This window comes from Pinus tabuliformis, chromosome 9, assembly GCF_031772625.1.
Source record: "Pinus tabuliformis cultivar Carrire ecotype Pingquan chromosome 9, CPIR1, whole genome shotgun sequence".
NCBI lineage: Eukaryota > Viridiplantae > Streptophyta > Pinopsida > Pinales > Pinaceae > Pinus > Pinus tabuliformis.
In genome coordinates this window covers 190186119-190198577 of record NC_142307.1, presented here as the reverse complement: position 1 = coordinate 190198577, position 12459 = coordinate 190186119, and the positions used below count along the sequence as shown (strand labels likewise).

At 38.9% G+C, this 12459-nt stretch overlaps 1 pseudogene; it reads right to left on the bottom strand.

Annotated features, from left to right (window-relative positions):
- LOC149147777 (inorganic phosphate transporter 1-4 pseudogene) overlaps positions 1 to 12041 on the bottom strand; it is a 28268-nt pseudogene extending 16227 nt beyond the window's left edge.
- Between the last annotated feature and the right edge of the window lie 418 nt (positions 12042 to 12459).

Sequence of the window (12459 nt, the reverse complement as noted above, 5' to 3'; positions counted from 1 at the left end):
AGCCCCTCTTAATTAATTTTCCTCTAATCACTAAATAACCATAATCCTCTTTAAATTGACTCATCTTGCTCTCTCTTCACCATGAATTTTCAAGTTTACAATCCTTAAAGATAGGTGAAGTGTTCACTCGAAAGGTCAACATTCTAAGAATTGTTGTTTCCACATCTATTACTTGTACATTACTTTCTATTAAATTTTTAGTGAAAATTGTGACATCTTCTTGTTCTATCCCTAATTTCCTCATAAGTGTATCCCATTAATATCCCCTAAGCTCCTTTACAATAATGACCTTTGGTGAGTATGGATCAACACTCATAAAAATGTTCTAAATAATATAGCATGTTCTCTTCCATCTTTGGAACCTTAAAGCCTTGAATATTGCATTGACTAACTTGCAACTTCTCTAAATATAATCATCTAAGCTCTTATCTTCTCTTTTTTACTTTTGTATGTATCAAACAACTTTGTTTTGAGTGCAATTTATTGAAATTAATTTACTTTAGCTTAGGTACAAATCTGCAATTTATAAGTCAAATCTTACCCGTGAGAAAGGTGGGTAAGGCCAAAGCAGGAAAGAGGGGCAAAATAAATAGACTGCTACCCAAAGAGTAGGAAAACAATAAAAAAAAACTCCGAAAAATAAGAAAATTAAAACATTTTCTCTACAAACATCTATCACAAACTATCAAAGAAACATGTGATAGATATAAGGACATGATAACTGATATATAATATCTTTTCTATCACATGAGCATGGAATCTAACCAAAGAAACATGTGACAGATATAAGGGCATGATAACTGATATATAATATCTTTTCTATCACATGAGCATGGAAGCTACTCATGAAGCCTCTTCTGACAAATGTAAAAGAGCTTGGTACATTTGGGAAATGGGCCGTTGATACATGTTAGTTTGGGGACTTTTGGCTAATTGGCCTTTAATAAATGGTTAGTTTATAAGTTCGAACATTTTCTTTTGGAGAGAGGGATGAGAATCTTGAAGCAAGTAAATCTTTGAAAAAATTAAGAAATCATCCTTTAACCTCTTTGTGTGAAAAGAAACCGCATATCAGGTGGGTCGTCAGGTTTGGGGTTTCGTCTCTAAGAAGAATGTCCACATTTAAAATAATCTCAGTTTTAGGCTGTAAGGAAAAGATACCCTTACGGTGCCAGATAACAATTCCCTAGCAGTTGAATGAACCCCTAAGACTGTGTAAAACCCGGTAGGTTTTGAAAGTGTTACACCAATACAGAAGTTTCATGGGAATTAAACAATGGCCACGGTAATACTATGTGGAAGATTGAAATTTCAAATAATAAACCCAGAACGGTCAACCTTAAAAACTCTGTAAAAGCCACTATTTGTGTGGTTGGAGGCTGTGAAATAATTACAATTTAATTTAATTTCAGACAAACGTGTAAAATATTGCAGATGAGAAGGAATGTAATGGAAAATTCGGACACTCAAAGCCTAAATGCGCAGAAATCCTAAGCAAATGTCTGAATTATATTGGTGTTGCAGACGACTAGATTACATTATCGCTCTAACTATTCAAATAATTTCACATTTGTTCCTGTCACTTGAGATTTACCGAGTATTCACTTGGGGCAGATACGGATGTAGATGATTGGTAGTGTCCAAGCTGGACTGATTTCTCTTGATCATTCTTGCCGGAGATTTCTTCGAGTGATTTGCCCATTGATTCGGGGATCAGGAATGTGAAAAGGAACCCTAGAGCGCTTGTCACTGCTAAGAGCAGCAGAGAAACTATGGCTTTAATTGTTGGACACCTAATCCTAAAGGGTTAGTGTGGAAGCCGAAAAGACTAAGCAGTCCAAGAGACCTTGGGATCCGAAACCCAAGAGTCACAACATTGTATTATAAATGTACATCTCCTGTTAATAAAAAAATGAACTCACATGATTTATCTTTCATATTATTTGTTGTCCATGTGTGTTTAACATGGTATCAGAGCAAGTTCGTTCATAATATGCTCAATCTTTTGTGAGCCACTTGTTTTTGTGTGGCCTGTGTAAACCTACGAATCCCTGTGTCTCTAGATATTTGTATTCATTCGACAACTTAGAATTGGACGGTGGATAGCTGTTTTCTGATTTTGAGATGGACAGTTTGGAAGGGTATTTTTTATTGTAACAGTTGTAGAATCTGGGTGGCTTTCTGCATTTGGGCAGCGACTAAGGCGTAGAGGTTAATGTTCTTTCCAGCTTCTAAGAAACGCTCTTTCTTCAGTATCAATCTTTCAATCTTCTGTTGGCCTGGTGTTTTCCTTTAAAAAAAAAAAAAAAAAAAAAGGCTGAAAAATTTCTCAACTCTTTGCGCATGTCTCGCATCTACCATTATGTGATCTTCTGCGCCCTGAGATAACGCCAGATTCTCTGACATGTTGTCATTCCCTGCCAAGCTTGTTTGAGCCTCCTTGAATAACGCGTTGATATGGTCTGATTACTTAGTTATTTTAAGAGGATGTTTATTCTTGGGCTCAAGCCTGCACTTATTACATCTGAACGTTGGGAGACGGATGCGTAGAAGAGACCGAGCAGCATAAATGTTCAGCGCCATTCTGGCTGCCATTCTGCTGAGCATAGTAACGCATCCCATATGTAACGCCTAGTCTCTCGAATGGACAGGTTTTGAAAGAGATTCCGGCATACCAGATACCGACATACCATTTATCTGCGCCACTGGGCTTGAAGAAACCCAGCTCGAATGTGCCGTTCTTCGAGACAATTGTCTGGTTTCCGTTAAGCACAGACCCTGGAGTTATTGTATCATCAGCTGCCACTATAACGCCCGAAAAGAAAACAAGAAACCACCAATGCGGATATAAAGGGCATTTTATCTTCATATCTCTTGGCTTATAGTGTAAGTACCCAGAGCCGAATAGAAATTCAATGCCGTTGAATCCGGGTTCGAATCCCACGAAGTCCCTAGCAACTGTGGTCAGGCGATGATAATGAATATTGCGGTTATGCTCGGGACTCGAACTCGTGCACTCCATCGATCCATAATTCGGATGGGTCTCGGGCCTTAAACGGGGAGGCTCGTCGGGTATGCGTCGATTCTTCATTCTAGCATGAAATTACGGGAGAGAATTGGTCGACATTTTTCGAATTATCAGGCTTGGATCGGTAAGGTGAATTTCATACTGCTAAGTTGTCGACTGAAGATTCTCGCAGGAGGACGCGTGTAAACTCTGTTTTTCAGGTTTAACGAATGTAGGATTATGGACTGCATGTTTTTCAGGCAGACCGAGTCAGGGAAATGACTCGCTATTACTTTCATCTGTAGACGAAGATATTGATTCCTTTTTCCCCATCCCATCGAATATCTACAGGATTATAATCTGTGATAATAGCCTCATAAGTTTTGAGAACTTGTCCAGGAGGAGCAGACATACAAGCAAGCACAGATAGTTCAACTTCTGCGATTCATAGAAGGAAAGGAATCTGAGATTCTAAGGAGAAAAAGAAGTTAAGATAAAAAGCAACAGAAGTCTGAATTTCTATCCTATACCTGTCACATCTACAAAGTTGAGTATCTGAAGTCTGTAATAGATCCGAGAACTTGAGTTAAGACCGAGAATCTAAAGTCTGTAGCGAGGCCGAGCCTGAAGTCTTTTGAAGTCTGTAACAAGACTGAATTTTTATCTCTATAGTTGAGCTGAAGTTTCAGAGATCTTGATCAGATTGAAGAGGTAACCCCTCGGTTGAAGGAGGCTGGAGCGATCGCCACAGTACCTGCTCCATTTACCTCGGAACGCGAGGTAACCCAGCGCTAAAGGAGGGACCGATCGCCATATTTCGTGCTCCATTAAATCTGTAACGTTAAAATTGAGCAGCACTAAAGCAATCTTTCTAAAGTTGGTTCGTGATCTGCATAGGCCAACTTTGTATTTTCTACAGCGACTTCCATAAAGAATGATCTAGCCCCAAGGCTACAAACTTGTATTTTCTGTGGTTACACTTGCTGGTATATTTTACTTCAGATCTCTGTTATTATTAAAGTTGATATATCAGAAGTATATGTAATCCATTCCTGTAGTTGAAGTTCGAATTTCAAAGAAGGAAAAATTCATCTAGTTGTGCATCCATACAAAGCGTATCTTGGTATACCTGAGCATTTTAAGGGTGAAACATATCTATTGTATTTGTGTTGGAAGGACTTTGAGCCTCTCATTCTTGCTGTGAAATTTCTACAGAATTTAAAGAACAAAATCTCTGAAAGTCTGGTGATATTTGTATAATTTTGACAGTTTCAAGATATCTCTGGTTAATTTTTCCCTTTAAGCTATAGGGCTCTCTTGTGCAACTTGAAGATATTTAGCAGCTTACATTTTTCTGTGGGATTTGGAGATTTTTAAGGTGTAGAAAAATGGCTAAGCTTGAAAGAATATTAGAATTATTGAGAACTCTAATCATGTCCACTGCTAACAGCACAGTCAAAATTAACAAAGCCTCTCTTTCAGACATTCAAACATGTCTGCAATATGCACAAGAAAAGATAGAGTTTTTGCAGCTTGAATCACAACTGCAGCAGGAAGAATTACAGCAGTGGAGTCATCATTCTGAACCTGTTTCTGTTCAAAGGATTGAAACAGACTCCCATAAACAGCAAGTCAATAATGTTACCATTCATTCAAATAAAGCAGCAGTTGTACATGCAGATGCAGAAACTCAGTCTGCACTTCCCAAGCCCATCATCAGACCTTGGGAACAGCTTGTCCACAACAAGCACAAGACTGGTCTTGGATATGACAAGGACTTGTCCTTTCATATTCCAGACTACTCAAAGCCCATTCAGTTTCAAAGTGTTGGATTCATTTATGAAAGTTCACCTGCTCTTCATGACAGTTCAGCTTCAGCTGTTCCAGACTCTGCCCCTCTTCCACAGCAACAACAACAACAACAACAACAGATTGTGAAATGCCAACACTGTGATCGAGTTGGCCATTTGAAAGATCACTGTTTTGATCTTCATCCATGTAAGCACTGTCATAAAACCATTCATTCTTCACACAGATGCTTCAGAAACAAATGTCCTGCAAGAACAAAGATTCATCTTGGATGGATCGCTTCTTGGCAATGGGCATCAACAGCCAAGAAGACATTCCAAACACATGTCAGAACTTGTTCCAGAGTATTGAACAGTCTTGCAGTTGAGTTTTCTCCATCTTCTCACCTTGTACCTGACAGGGGGGGAAATGATGGTCATCTACAAGCTTCAAAGTCACATCAAGCGAGCCTGAGCCACAACCTGCCACACCAGTTTCAAAGTTGTAGCCAAAGACAAAGATTCCTGAACATGCCTTCAGTTGGCAATCTGGGACACTTCCTCTAGCAGAAGACTCCAGCTTCTTGCTAGTTTTTGGAAGAGTTCCAGGAATTACAGAGTTGTTTGTCATCCTTAAACCATCACAGATTGAGAACACTTCCTCTAGCAGAAGACACCAGCTTCTTGCCAGTTTTGGAAGAGTTCATGAATTGCATTAAGCATTCCAGAGTTGTTGGTCATCCTTAAACCATCACAGATTAAGAACACTTCCTCTAGTAGAAAACTCCAGCTTCTTGCCAGTTTTGGAAGAGTTCCAGGAATTGCATTAAGCATTCCAGAGTTGTTGGTCATCCTTAAACCATCACAGATTAAGAACACTTCCTCTAGCAGAAAACTTCAGTTTCTTGCCAGTTTTGGAAGAGTTCCGGGAACTGCACTAAGCGTTCCAGTGTTGGTGGTCATCCTTAAACCACTGCCCTTTATACCAACATTTCATAGAGCACATTCAGCCTAGTGCTGCCATGCATTTTTGCACATTTTGTATTACAGCTCTCTTCTTGGACTCATACATAACCCTTCGGATTAAGGGGGGGAATGTTGGACACCTAATCCTAAAGGGTTAGTGTGGAAGCCGAAAAGACTAAGCAGTCCAAGAGACCTTGGGATCCGAAACCCAAGAGTCACAACATTGTATTATAAATGTACATCTCCTGTTAATAAAAAAATGAACTCACATGATTTATCTTTCATATTGTTTGCTGTCCATGTGTGTTTAACATTAATAACCGTTAGGTTGTTAAAAGTTGTTTTAAAGTTTTTTCAAAGGTTTTTTTTTTTTCAGGTTTTTGAAAAAAAAAATTGTTAAGTTTTTTTTAAATAAAAAACTCAAAGTTTTTAAAAGGGGTATTAAAAAAAAAAGTTTTGCAAATTTTATTAAAGAAGAAGTTTTTTAAAGTTTTTTTTTAAAGAGAAATTTTTGGAGAAAGATGGCTTTCTCAAATTTGTAGCGCGAGTTTCCACCAGATGTTTGGGATTATGTGAAGTTTGAGTTTTCAGAACCTATGAATGAAGAAGAAGAACAAGCTCTCACTAATGCAGAGAGGGAACAATGGAAGAAAGACACAAAGAGGAATGCACATGCGTTGCAGCTTATTCAACAGAGGGTGGACTTAGCAGTGTTCCAGAAGATTATGACCATGTCTTTAGCAAAAGTAGCATGCGATACTTTGGCGATAAACTATAAAGGTATGGCCAAAGTCAATATTGTTAAGTTGCAAAATACTAGGAGAGATTTTGAAAGTTTGCAGATGAAGGAGACAAAGGACATCGATTCTTTCATGAATCGGGTCATAACTGTTGTAAATCAGTTAAAGATTTATGGTGAAGATATAAAAGATCAAAGAGTGGTTGAGAATGTCCTCCGATCTTTGTCTACCAAATTTGATGTTGTGGTAGCAGCCATAGAAGAAGCCAATGATTTGGCATCATTGACAGTTGATGAACTTATGGGATCACTTCTATTGCATGAGGCAAGGATAGACACAAACAAGGATTCCACTTTAGAGACTGCTTTCAAAAGTCAAGTTTCTATTTCAAGAGATAGAGGTCGAGGCAGAAGTAGAACGAGAAGCAGAGGACGAAGCGGAAGATATGGTGGTTGGAGAGATGACCAAGAAAATCATGAACATGCAAATGGAAGCAACTACAAAAGCTTCAACAATAATCAAAGAGTTGACAAATCAAATGTGAGATGTTATTACTACAATAAATTTGGTCATTTTGCTCATGATTGCAGGAAGAAAATAGCTGATCAAGGGAACCAGAGAGCTAATGTCACTACAGAGAGTACTAAATCTATGTTCCTAGCTTGCCATACCATGCATGAACCCTCTGCTAGTGTGTGGTTGTTAGAAAGTGGTTGCAGTAACCACATGACAGACAACAAGGATTTGGTTGCAAATTTTGATCAATCTGTGAAAACAGAGGTAAAGTTGGGGACTGATAATACTGTGGAAGTAGATGGCAAAGGAGTGGTCAACATTTCGACCAAGCAACGGGAGCCAAAGACAATCTCAAAGGTATTTTATGTTCCTAGTCTCAAACATAATTTGTTAAGTGTTGGTCAATTGGCACAGAAAGGATACAGGGTTATCTTTCAAGGTCAAGAAGTTATTATATATGACAAGCCCCCAAGCAAGCAACTGATAGCAAAGGTGCAGATGACAAGGAACAAACTGTTTCCTCTCATTTTGAATTACAGTGGTCAGGTGAGTTCTTTTACAGTTGCATGTTCTGATGATTATTGGTTATGGCACTTTTGATTTGGACATTTGCATTTTTCTAGTTTAAGATTGTTGCAGAAGAAATAGATGGTCAGAGGATTACCTCCCATCAAAGAGCCTTCTACTACTTGTGAGTGTTGCATCTTGGGAAACAACACCATGAAATTTTTCCAAAGGGAGTTGCATGCAGACCAAAGCAACCTCTTGATCTAGTGCATACAGACTTGTGTGGACCTATGAGGACACAGTCGATTGGTGGAAGTTGCTACTTCCTCACTTTCATTGATGACTACAACATAAAGACTTGGGTTTACTTTTTGAAGCAGAAGTCTGAAACTTTTGCAAATTTTAAAGAATTCAAAGCCTTAGTAGAGAACCAAACCGATCGATAGATCATGGTGGAGAATATGACTCAAAGGGATTCCATTATTATTGCAAACAACATGGGATCAGAAGACAGTTTACAACTAGGTACACACCGCAGCAAAATGGTGTAGCAGAGAGAAAGAATGGGGCAATTATGAACATGGTAAGAAGCATGTTGAAAGGTAGAAACTTGTCTAATGAGTATTGGGCAAAAGCAGTTGCATGTGCTATTTATGTGATCAACAGATCTCCTACAAAGAGTGTGATGAATAGAGTACCAGAACAAGCATGGTCAGGTATGTATTGCAGTGTATCTCATCTCAGAGTATTTGGATGTGTAGCTTACGCACATGTGCCTAAGGAGCGAAGAAGAAAATTGAATGATAAAAGTGAAAAATGCATATTCATTGGTTATAGTGAGCAATCAAAAGCTTACAAATCGTATAACCCTATCTCAATGAAGAGCATAATTTGCAGAGATGTTGTGTTCAAGGAACAAGAGTCATGGAATGGAACTGCAGACAAAACAGTTGATGCACAAGTGCCACTGATGGAAGAAGATGATGTAGCAGAAAAGGAGCAGCAAGAATCACAGGTGAAGACACCAAACAGAGACACACCAACAAGGACTCCAAGATTTTCAGAGCAACATGGATCCTCAAGCAGATCAACAGATCAAGATTCTCCCAGCAATCAATCAGGTGATGAATCAAGCAATGGTAAGAGAAATATGAGAAGTTTGAAAGATATTTATGATGATTTGGATGTTATTTCAAATTTTTCATTGTTGTCATTCCAACCTTCTTCGTTTGAAGAAGCAATCAAAGATGAAAATTGGGTGCAAGCCATGGATGAAGAAATTGAAGCTATTGAAAAGAATGACACATGGGATTTGGTTGATTTACCAAAGGACAAAAATATCATTGGTGTGAAGTGGGTGTACAAGACAAAGTTGAATGAGAAAGGTGAAATTGACAGATTTAAAGAAAGACTTGTAGCAAAAGGATTCTCGCAGCAACCGGGAATAGACTTTGGAGAAACATTTTCTCTGGTAGCCAGATTGGATACTATAAGAGCAGTTCTAGCCATAATAGCTCAGAACAAGTGGAAAGTATATCAAATGGATGTGAAATCAGCCTTCTTGAATGGAATTCTAGAAGAAGAAATTTATGTGCAGCAACCTCCAGGATATGAAGTTGAAAGTAACGAAGACAAAGTTTACAGGTTGAAGAAAGCGCTCTATGGACTGAAGCAAGCACCTAGAGCTTGGTATAGTAGAATTGACAGTTACATGATTAAGATTGGATTTTGCAGAAGCAACATTGGGCCTACCTTGTACACAAAGGTAAATGAGCATGGACAAATTTTGATTGTTTGCTTATATGTTGATGACATGATTTTTACAGGTGATTTTGACATAGATGAGTTTAAAGCAGCCATGATGAAAGAATTTGAGATGACAGATCTTGGTCTCATGAAATATTTTCTTGGCATAGAAGTTGAGCAATCTAAAAAAGGAATTTTTATTTGTCAAAATAAATATTCCAAAGATTTGTTGAAAAGATTCAGAATGGAAAATTGCAAACTTGTCCCTACACTAGTTGCAACAGATACAAAGTTAAGCAAGGATGATGAAGGATTAGATGTCATTCCAGCTTTATTCAAAAAATTGGTTGGTAGCCTCATGTATCTCACAGCTACAAGACCGATATCATGCAAGGAGTGAGTTTGATTTCCAAATTTATGGAGACTCCAAAAGACATACATTGGAGTGAAGGAAAACGAATTCTGAGATACATAGCAAGAACTAGAGATTGTGGCATAATGTATGCAAGCACAAAAAAGAAAGAATTGACTGGATACACAAATAGAGATTTTGCAGGCAGTTTGGATGATAGGAAGAGCACTTTTGGTTTTGTGTTCCACCTTGGTTCAGGTGTGATTTCATGGGCATCTAAGAAGCAACCCATTGTGACACTTTCATCACTAGACGCGGAATGTGTAGCAGCAACATCAACAACATGTCAAGCAGTGTGGTTAAGAAGAGTACTTGATGGACTCAAGCAGAAACAACAAGGATCAACAACAATATATTGTGACAACACCTCAGCGATTGCACTATCCAAGAATAGTGTGTTTCATCAGAAGAGCAAGCATATTGATACTAGATATCACTTTATTAGAGAACTTGTGAGCAATGGAGAAGTTCACTTGAAGCCTTGTAAATATAGTGATCAATTGGCTGATATATTTACTAAGTCATTAGCACAAGATGTGTTTGAGTTTCATAGAAGAAACTTGGGTGTTGTAAGCCTAGCTGAGACATAGACCAGCAGGCATGTTTGAGTTGTCATGAGTCATGTTTTAGTTTAGCAGTCATAATTAAGGGGGAGTGTTAAAATAAGATAATTACTCATGCATGAAGAGTTAGATAAAAATAGAGAGTCAGTTAACTGAGTGATTGTATGATTGAGTGTTTGAGTGTTGAGTCAAGTGAGTTAAGTGATAGACCACTTTGAGTGTGAGATTGCATGTAGTTGCATGTTAAGATATTTTAGGCAGTTAGCTAGTTGGAAAAGATTTAAATACCCTTCACCAGGTTCATTGTAATTGTTATGTTTTGTGTGATCAATAGAAGAGCAGCGGCTCATGTTTTATGTGTGACTTGTGTTTTTTGTCTTCTCTACCTTTCCAAAATAGGTCACCTATGTAGAGGAAAATGATGGTTCCGATTACAGCTCTTGCTTCGCCTGCTACTCCTGCTGCTCCGGAGATGCCATGGCATGTGGAACAAAGCCTTGCTAGGAAGATTTCCACTGGCACAATGTATGTGGTAACGTTTGGACCGAAGTTTGAAAAGAAAAATTTGAATGAATAAAGTACGATCTTCAGGCCGATGAGATGTTTTTGCGAACTGTTGTATGAAATAGCAAATGCAATGGTGAAGAGTGTCATGAAGAAGAATCCCATCAGCTGAATACATTTTCTACCCATCTGATCAACGAAGGAAATTATGAAGAAGTAGCCCGGGACTATTGAAAAAGAAGCAACAAACAACTGGAATCTTACTATTTGATAGACTTCTTCAATGGCATTCATTGACTTGGGATCTTGAAGCTATCACAATTTTGTGAACTTGTCCTTCTAGTAAAGATTTTGGCTGTAAAACACGATGTCGACCAGAAACCATGTGCTTGAAGTGCCCAGTAGGTGCAAGCCGTGTCACCTTCCGAACTCTCTGGAAAATAAACTGAACCGCGGCTTGGTCATTGCAATCTCTTCAGCCCTCCTCTGGTCTATTTCAATTTCTATGTTAAGAACACTAGACATGTAGGTCGCAGCTTTATTTGCGTCTCTTCTTATGAGCACCGTGTAGCGAGCCATTTCTGACATTCTCATTCGCCGGTAGTATGTAAATGCAGGGGGAATGGCCCCGAACGTAAGAAGGGTCTGCCACACATGATCGGCTTGAGGGGCTGTCAAACCTACACGATTGTCACTATATGCGGGGCGGTGGTATTTGCTATTGAATATTGCAGAGACGAAAATGGCCATCGCGCCGCTGGCTAGAATCCCAAACCCTTGCAGGGTAAACATTGCTGTGATGAACGCCCCTCAGTTTTTCTTGTTGGTATACTCTAACATAATAGTGGCGAATAAAGGATAATCTCCACCGACACCGAAGCCAAGCCAGAACCTTAAGAAGCAGAGCGTAGTTATTACAGCTTTGGCTGTTCGATCGAAAGAAAGACCTGATCCTATGGAGGCAAAGACCATGAGCAGAAGCATTATTCCAAAGAATTTCTTTCGTCCCATTTTGTCACCCATCCAACCAAAGAATAGCCCCCCACAAAGTGCTCCACATAAGGCCACTCCCATCACAGCACCCGCGATATGTTTAGGTAGGGTACCGGGATTCTTACTGTGCGGGTCGAAGTAATAAATCCTTCCGAGGAGACTCGTGATGGTGGAGATGCAGAACAGGTCATAAGCATCCATGAAGAAGCCCATCCCTGCAATAACGATGGCAGTAAAGTGGTACCATTGCAATTTTTCCCAGTCCAAGGCAGTGAATACTTCCAACTGATTTCTCGGCATGGTGCCAACCTTGTTTCCAAGCTTTCTTCTGAAAAAAAAATTCCCACTGTACAGCACAAACTTCAATTTAAATAAACAACTTCCAGATTCAACCAAAGATAGAAATTCAACAGCTGCGAAGCAAGAAGCTTCAAATTCATACTGTGAAATTCTTCAATGCAGGAAACTCAAACCTAGAAATCAGAAGACGGTGAAAAGGGGGAAAGGGTCAACTCAAAAGCCATGGCTGCAAAGTCTCCTGAAAGTGTTGAGAAAACCAATCATGGAAATCGGAAAATCCCAAATAAAAAAGATCTAAGACCGTTAATTGCAATACCCACAACCTTTTCTAAAGCTTTGGCTATATTTTAAAAATTATAAAAAGCGTCAAAATGGAAAACTCTCAGTTCTTCGAGTTCTAGTTAATTTTTACTACAGA